General features: G+C 56.3%; 1 protein-coding gene across 2 annotated transcripts in view; it reads left to right on the top strand.

Moving 5' to 3' along the window:
* Window positions 1-6338: 6338 nt before the first annotated feature.
* CDON (cell adhesion associated, oncogene regulated) overlaps window positions 6339-8097 on the top strand; it is a 54543-nt gene continuing 52784 nt past the window's right edge. The window contains exon 1 of one of the 2 annotated variants that reach the window (XM_010403950.4): window positions 6339-6463. The gene's annotated coding sequence lies outside the window, so the exon portion shown is untranslated. Of the gene's footprint in view, window positions 6464-7329; window positions 7495-8097 lie in introns of those variants that run through there. The other variant, XM_039564845.1, reaches the window with a different exon arrangement.

Here is an 8097-nt window from a genome sequence, read left to right as displayed (position 1 = left end):
CTCAGGGATGCTGCCAATGCCCAGGGATGTTTGTGGGATGCAGCACTCAGGGATGCTGCCAATGCCCAGGGATGTTTGTGGGATGCAGGGATGCAGCACTCAGGGATGCTTATGGGATGCAGCACTCAGGGATGCTTATGGGATGCAGCACTCAGGGATGCTGCCAATGCCCAGGGATGTTTGTGGGATGCAGCACACAGGGATGCTGGCAATGCCCAGGGATGTTTATGGGATGCAGGGATGCAGCACTCAGGGATACTGACAGCACTCGGGAATGTTTAGGGTAAGTGGGATGTCCTCAGCACACAGGGATATTTGTGGCACACAGGGATACTTGCAGCATGGGGGGATGCACGAAGCCACTTTACAGGAACCAGCAACACCTGCAGCAGCTTTTCAGGCCTTCTGTGCCTCAGTTTCCCCTTCCTGAGAGCCAGGCCCGTCGGTTTCTCCAGGCTCAGCCTCACGGGACGCTGCGGCGGGGGAAACCTGGCCGTGCTGTGGCTGCCTGGCTGTCGGCTCCGCGCTTGGCCGGCAGCCAGGGCAGCGCTGGGGGCCCGCTGCTCGCCAGATGCGATAAGGAAAGGTTTGGCCGAGGCTGGAAAAAGAGAGAAAAAGAAGAGTAGAGGGGGAAAAAAAAAAAAGGGAAAATAAAAAAGCAAAAGCAAAGCAAATTCCTTGGCAAATCAAAGCAAAATGCTTGCACATGGCCTTGCATGCAGCCATCCCTCTTGATAAGGGGCTCTGGGAAGGAGGAGGAGGAGAAGGAGGCAAGCTGACACTGGGAACATGACAGCAATCCTGCTTCCTTGCAAAAAACCTGGGAGATTTCCCACTGCCAGGCAACGAGGAGCCCAGGCCCGGTGTGCCTCAGTTTCCCCACTGCATGCATGCACTGAGGTGTGGCAGAGGGGTTAAAACCGCCTTGGAGGGGTTAAACGGGGCGATTTTCTGCCGGGTTTTATCCAAAACATATGTTTTCGCCACTATTCGAGTTATCTGGGATATTTCCTGCGTGTTTGCTCCTATGGCAACCAGCCCAGCATGAAAGACCTTTTTACTGGGCCCGGGGATAAGGAGCAGCCATATGGTGTCAATTTTGAAGGCGCTCCATCCCCTCCGCCCGTCTCCGGTTCTCCCTCCACCACGGTTTTGGCCCCTCCAGAGGTGTCCACCACGAGCCGGGTCCAGCTGGGGTCGGGAACGGGCCCTGTCAGCAAGGTGAGGTTGTGGGTTGGGTTTGGGGAGCTCAGGTAAGGTGGGGATTGCCTGCAGGAGGGCCCTGAGGTCCTGTGGATCCTTCAGGAGACAGGGATGGAGACAAGGTACCCACAGCACTGATCTGGGATCCAGCAGGAAGATAAGGATGGAGATAAGGTACCCACAGCATTGATCTGGGATCCAGGAGGAAGATAAGGATGGAGATAAGGTACCCACAGCACTGATCTGGGATCCAGGAGGAAGATAAGGATGGAGATAAGGTACCCACAGCACTGATCTGGGATCCAGGAGGAAGATAAGGATGGAGATAAGGTACCCACAGCACTGATCTGGGATCCAGCAGGAAGATAAGGATGGAGATAAGGTACCCACAGCACTGATCTGGGATCCAGCAGGAAGATAAGGATGGAGATAAGGTACCCACAGCACTGATCTGGGATCCAGCAGGAAGATAAGGATGGAGATAAGGTACCCACAGCACTGATCTGGGATCCAGCAGGAAGATAAGGATGGAGATAAGGTACCCACAGCACTGATCTGGGATCCAGCAGGAGAAAGGATGAGATAAGGTCCCAGCATTGATTGGGGATGCCAGGAGAAAGGATTGGAGAGGTAACCCACAGCACTGGATCTGGGATCCAGCAGGAAGATAAAGGATGGAGATAAGGTACCCACAGCACTGGTCTGGGATCCAGCAGGAAGATAAGGGATGGAGATAAGGTTACCTCACAGCACCTGATCTGGGATCCAGCAGGAAGATAAGGATGGAGATAAGGTACCCACAGCCACTGGTCTGGGATCCAGAGGAAGTAAGGATGGAGGTAAGGTACCCACAGCACTGATCTGGGATCCAGCAGGAAGATAAGGATGGAGATAAGGTACCCACAGCACTGATCTGGGATCCAGGAGGAAGATAAGGATGGAGATAAGGTACCCACAGCACTGATCTGGGATCCAGCAGGAAGATAAGGATGGAGATAAGGTACCCACAGCACTGATCTGGGATCCAGCAGGAAGATAAGGATGGAGATAAGGTACCCACAATGCTGATCTGGGATCCAGCAGGAAGATAAGGATGGAGATAAGGTACCCACAGCATTGATCTGGGATCCAGCAGGAAGATAAGGATGGAGATAAGGTACCTGCCACACCGAGGTCCATCCAGAGAGAAGGTTGAGGAGAAGCTGCCTGAATTGTGGGCCCAAGGTCCATCCAGGAGACCGGGTTGGAGACAGCCTCCAGCAAGGCTCATTCCAGCTTGGCCTGGGGCAGGCAGGTGCTGGGGAGGCCACGGAACCTCTTATCACCCTCAGAACCCTCTACAGGGGTGCAAGGAGGTCTGTCCCACCCAGCAGTCTGGGTTCTTCTCGGAGATAACCCCAATGCCCTGGGAAATCCAACAATCACTGCACAGGGAGGTTCTTTGCTCCTTCCTAAAGACTGAGGCAAATTTTGAACCAGGTGCCAAAGCAGCTCCACGGAGTTAAATGACCAAAATACAGGAAAATGAGGCAAAACCACCCTCTAGTCTGCTGAAAAAAAAAAAAAAAGATTAAAAATGTATTTCCTAATAATTCTAATTTTCTTTTGTTGCCACTGGGTGTTTGCTGCAGGGGAGATGATAAAGCTGGGCAGGACCAGGCACAGCGTGGGACAGGGGATTTTGGGAATGATTCACTCCCAAAGCCTCCTGCAGAGGTATTTCTGATGGAAAAAAAAAAAAAAAAAAAAAATAAAAAGCCAAAACAGATGAGCTGGGGCTTTTTGTAAGGAAAAAAGAGATTTTACAGAAGTGACCCTTCCCACCAACCTCACCAATTTTCTTTTTAATAAGGAAAAAGAAGCCTTTCGGCTAAAAAAACCTTTGCTGTGAAAACGTGTGTTTGGGTCAAAAAGCCACTTTCCACTGGGGGTAAAACAAACCAACAAAACCCCCCTGTCCAATGCACGGGTCGGCAACGCTCACAGGGAGTTAGGGCTTCTTTAGAGGCAACATCTCTCCTCCTCTTCCTCCTCTTTTCTACTTCTCCTCCTCTTCCTTTCCTTCTCTTCTCTTCATTTTCCATTCCTCCTCATCCTTTAGTCCTCCTCCTCTTCCTCCTTTTCCTCCTCTTTTTCCCCTCCTCCTCCTCTTTCCCTCTCCTGTTGTCTCATCTTGTCCCCTCTATCCTCATCATTTTCATCTTGTCTCTTCTCATCTATTTGTCTTCATCTTCTCTTCCCAGGTGATGTTTCCACGTGTGCTCCACCCCAACACCCCTCCAGCCTTTGTGCCCTGTTCCTGATCCACTCCCCTGGAGTGGAAATCCTTGAGATTCCCCACTCACACATTGCCTGCCATGCTGCACAGCACATTCAGTAGCTGATGCCACCCAATGCCACCTGAACTGCCAAGGGTGCGGGGCACCAGGCTGGCACCTGCTGTCCCCTTCCCAAAAAGGACCCACAAACCTTCCCTCGATGGAGGTCATTGGATGCTGAAGGGCATTGGGGTGTTGGGCTGGCCCCGTGGAGAGAAATGGGGACTGGGACAAGGGACATGGGACTGGGACAAGGCACCTGCTGGGGTCTGGGCTGGGGTGATGGGACAAGGACAAATTGACGGGGACTGGGATGTGATGACGGGGACAGGGACAGATGATGGGTTCAGGGATGGGATGATAGGACCTGGACAAGGCTCTTGCTGGGGGCAGGAGAACGGGGACGGGAAGGAGGTGCCTGCCAGGGACGGGATGATGAGAACCTGGACAAGGAACCTGCTGAGGAAGTGGAGATGGGATCTGGGATGAGGTTCAGGGACAGAAGCAAGGGGACCACGACAAGGAACCCGGTGGAGCCCAGCACGGCGTGACAGCGACCAGACCACGGCGATGGGGAGCATCTCCCAGCCTCAGCCCCTCCACCCTGGCCCTGAGCTCTGCACCCAAACCCGCAGCAGTGGAGGCGAGTACAGGCGTCCCCACCTCGCTCACCCCAAAACCGCTGCGGCGGAGCCGACCGGCTCCCCCGGGGACGGGAGCGCCGAGGGCCGGAGCGCGGGGAGCTGCCGGCTCAATGCCGGGGCCTCACTCCCACGAGCGGATGAAAGGCTCCCTGTCCAAACGGCATTAGACGCGCTGCGAAGGCTCATTCCCGATCGGTCACGCTCCGAGGCGCAGCTGCAAAACCCCCTCCGGGAGCCCGGGATGCTCCGGGGGCTTTGTTCGGAGCAGCCCCGCTTCCCGGGGAACCGTGACAAGACGATGGGATTACGGGGCAGGAGAAATAAAATAAAATAAAACCCAACCTCGCTGGGACCGCGCTGGCTGGGCAGAAAAACAAAGGGAACCCTCAAGTTCCCTCGCGCTCCTGCCAGGAACGATGGCCCCACCTGGGGGGGTGGGTGGGGAGAAGGGGCACGGAGAGGGCTGGAGGGTCCCCAAGAAGGGAGGGTGACTTTTTGGGGGTGCCCTCCCCATTTCTGCTCCCAAATCCTGAGCAAGCAAGGAAAAGGAGGAAAAACTTGCAAGGAAGCAAACCTTATGAGGAGGGGAAACCTTGCATGAAGGAAAACCTTGTGAGGAAGGAAACTTCACAAGGAGGAAAACTTGCGAGGAGGTAAAGCCTTGAAAGGAAGGAAACCTCCAAGGGAGAAAACCTTGCAAGGAGGAAAACTCTACATGGAGGATAAACTTTGGTTGGGGGAAAATACCGCAAAGAAGGAAAATCTTGCAAGGAAATAAAACCTTGCAATGAGGAAAGCCTTAGGCAAGGAATGAGATCTTGCAACGAAGAAAATACTTGAAGGTGGAAATCATTTCAAGGAAGGAAGAACTTTCGATGTAGGAAAAACCTCGTAGGGAGGAAAATTTTACAAGAAGGAAAACCTTTGACAAGGAAGGAAATCTTGGAAGAAGGAAAACCTTGAAGGAGAAAAACCTTCCAAGGAAGGAAACCTCACAGGTTTGGGTGAAGCGAGCAGGTTGAAGGCAGCGGTTCTGCACCATCCTTCTGGGAGCAGCCCGATCCTTCCTGGCACAGGGCCCGGCACGGTTTGGCTGAAGTTAATTGGGTTAGTGAGCGGCTAAAGGGCGTAGCTTGTCCGGGCGCCTGCTCCCTAATGAGCATCTCATTTGAATCTATGCAAAATAGCAGGGAGCATGGAGACATGCTAATTAAAGCGATTGCTGTTCGCTAATTAAGCAGCAATTCTCCTGCCCAAGAGGGTATTCTCATGCAAATACGCTCAAGGAGGGGAAAACATTGCCCCAAAAATTGTACAGGGAGAAATCACAATTTGGCACCACCCCTGGTCTGCAAAATACCTTCATTATGATCCCCATTTTGAGTATTTTTATCCCAAAAAAACAGACTTGGCCATCCCTTCTTGTGCTGAGAACAATCCTGAAGCCCTCATCTTTTCCAGTGGCTGCCACAAATCAAGTCATTTAACTCCTCAGCCTTATCAACCCCGATTTTGTTTTATTTTGGGGTGTTTTCTTCAGATTATGGGATTTTTAATCTTCTGAGGATTTTTCTACTCTTCATTTTGTTTCTTTTTTTTTCCCTTTCACACTTGTGGAAATAATGACGTCCTACAGGAAACCTCCTGAGGGATAAAATTAGGGCTGGTAAACACAGGGTAGTGCAGCATTTTGGTCTCACAGGTTTGTCTGAAAACCAAGAGATTTTATTTCAAGTCTAGTTTTTTGGGGGGGGGGTTAAAGCTTATTTTTCCATTTTTAAACACAGCAACTGTGTTTCTTTTCAGTCTGCTCCACGTGGTGCTGAAGCCTTTCCAGGTGAAACTTTCCTCGGGATAAATCCCTTTCCAGCTACCACGTGTGAATGCGACCAAAATGTAGTAAATTCCCCCCCCCAAAAGGCACATTGGGCATATTTTGGGTGTATTTGGGTTATTTTGAAAGGGGTCAATTGTTTGGGCACAGGATGAGCCCTTGATAAAGCCCCTTTTTCCTATTTTTAGCCTGAGTAGGGGCTTCTTAGCGGCTTCATCTGAGGAAAGATGATGCACGGAGCATGTGTGGCGTGTGGGGGCATTTCCCAGCCCTCTGGAAAAAGCGAGAGCCACTCCCTCACTTCAGCGACACTCTGAACATACAACTGCTTGCAGGAGAGTCGGAGTGGGAACCGTGGGCTCTCCGCCGTGGAAATGAGCGGGCCGGGCACGGGATGACCCCTGCACTAGCAGAGCGGGAGGCTCCCGGGAGGCTCCCCAGGTGGCCCGCGGTGCGGGGCTCAGGTGCGCTCGGATGGGTGCACAGCTGACCAGGGTGCCCGGCTGTGTGGGTGACTGTCGCACAGGTGTGGTAGGTGGCAAGGTCGCGTGTGTGCAGGAGCGCACGGGTGCGCAGGTGTGCGGCGCTGCGGGCGCCGGCCCATGGCTGCGCGGCTCCACAAGCGCCTGGTGCCGTGGGAGCACAGGGGAGTGGGTGCGCGGCTGCCCGGTGCCCGGTCACACGTGGGCACCCCGGCTGGTGGGGTGCCCGGTCCCTGCGTCCCCAGTCCCGTGGGTGCGCGGGTGCACCTGCTGCGCGGGTGCCGGCGGTTCGGGGGTGTGGTCCCGCGGGTCCCGGCTCACACGGATGCCCGGTCCCGGCGGTTCGGGGGTGCGGTCCCGCGGGTCCCGGCGGTCCGGGGGTGTGGTCCCGCGGGTCCCGGCTCACACGGATGCCCGGTCCCGGCGGTTCGGAGCCGCGGTCCCACGGGTCCCGGCGGTCCGGAGGTGTGGTCCCGCGGGTCCCGGCTCACACGGATGCCCGGTCCCGGCGGTTCGGGGCCGCGGTCCCACGGGTCCCGGCGGTTCGGGGGTGCGGTCCCGTGGGTCCCGGCGGTTCGGGAGCGCGGTCTCTCGGCAGCGCAAGGATCCCGCGGCGCCCCGCGCGCACGTGCATCCCCTCCACCCCTCCCCTTCCCCTTAAAGGGCCCGCAGCTCCCTGCTCGCCGCACCCTCGGGCCGCGCTCACCGCCGCCCGCTCCCTCCCCTCCTCGGGCGGTGGGTCCGCCCGCGGGGCACCCGTTCTTCCCCCCCCAGGCCGCCGTTGGTTCGCTCCGCGGGGCGGGGCGGGGCTGCGGCACCTCCCCCGACACGGGGCGCCGGTGGGAGCGGGGCGGGGAGCGGAGCGCAGGGGGGAGATAAGCGGCGCCGAGCGGCCGGGCGGCGCTGGATGGAGGCTCCCGCCCGCCGGGACGCCCGCCCCAGCCTGGAATGTCCTGGCGAGCCGCCGCCGAGCGGCACCAGGACCGGGACCAGGGAGGGGGCGCGGCGGAGAGGTAACGCGCGCGCTTCCCGCCGCCGGCGCGCGCTGAGGGGGGCGCGGGCGGGCGCGCGCCGGGAGGGGAGAGCGCGGCTCCTCCGTGAGGGGCGAGGCGCGGCCCGGGGCGGCCGCAGGTGGCGGCTCCTGTCACCCCCGGGGCTCGCCCCCGCCGTCGGGCTCCGCGCCCTGTGCCCTCGGTGCGCGGGGCTGAGCCGGTGCACAGCGCTCCGGGGAGCGGGACGAGCCCTCCCGAGCTGCCCGGCGCTGATTTATGGTCTAATTTCGCAGGGAACGCTCCTCCGCTCCTCTCTATTTGTCATTTAAACGCTGCTCTGCTTGAAGGAGGTGCCATAGGGGATAGGTTTGGGGTCGCGTCCAGCCTCTTAACCGCCTTAAAATGGTTAATCTGAATGTTTTTAACCTGTAAGGTCACTTTTCTCTGCAATTAGAGCGGTGGAAAGTCAGTCCCTAAGGCAGGAGGTGGTGTGTGATGCCTGAGGACTCTGGCTGTAAAGCATCCTGACATCTTATCTCTGTTATTATTGTTTTTATTGCATTAAGCTGCCTACCTTCTTAAAGCCACGCGATTCTTGAATTTTAAATTACTTTCCCTTGCTTT

This window comes from Corvus cornix, chromosome 24 (assembly GCF_000738735.6).
Source record: "Corvus cornix cornix isolate S_Up_H32 chromosome 24, ASM73873v5, whole genome shotgun sequence".
NCBI lineage: Eukaryota > Metazoa > Chordata > Aves > Passeriformes > Corvidae > Corvus > Corvus cornix.
Note: the sequence above shows the minus strand (reverse complement) of the source record. Positions and strands in the feature narration are given on the sequence as shown.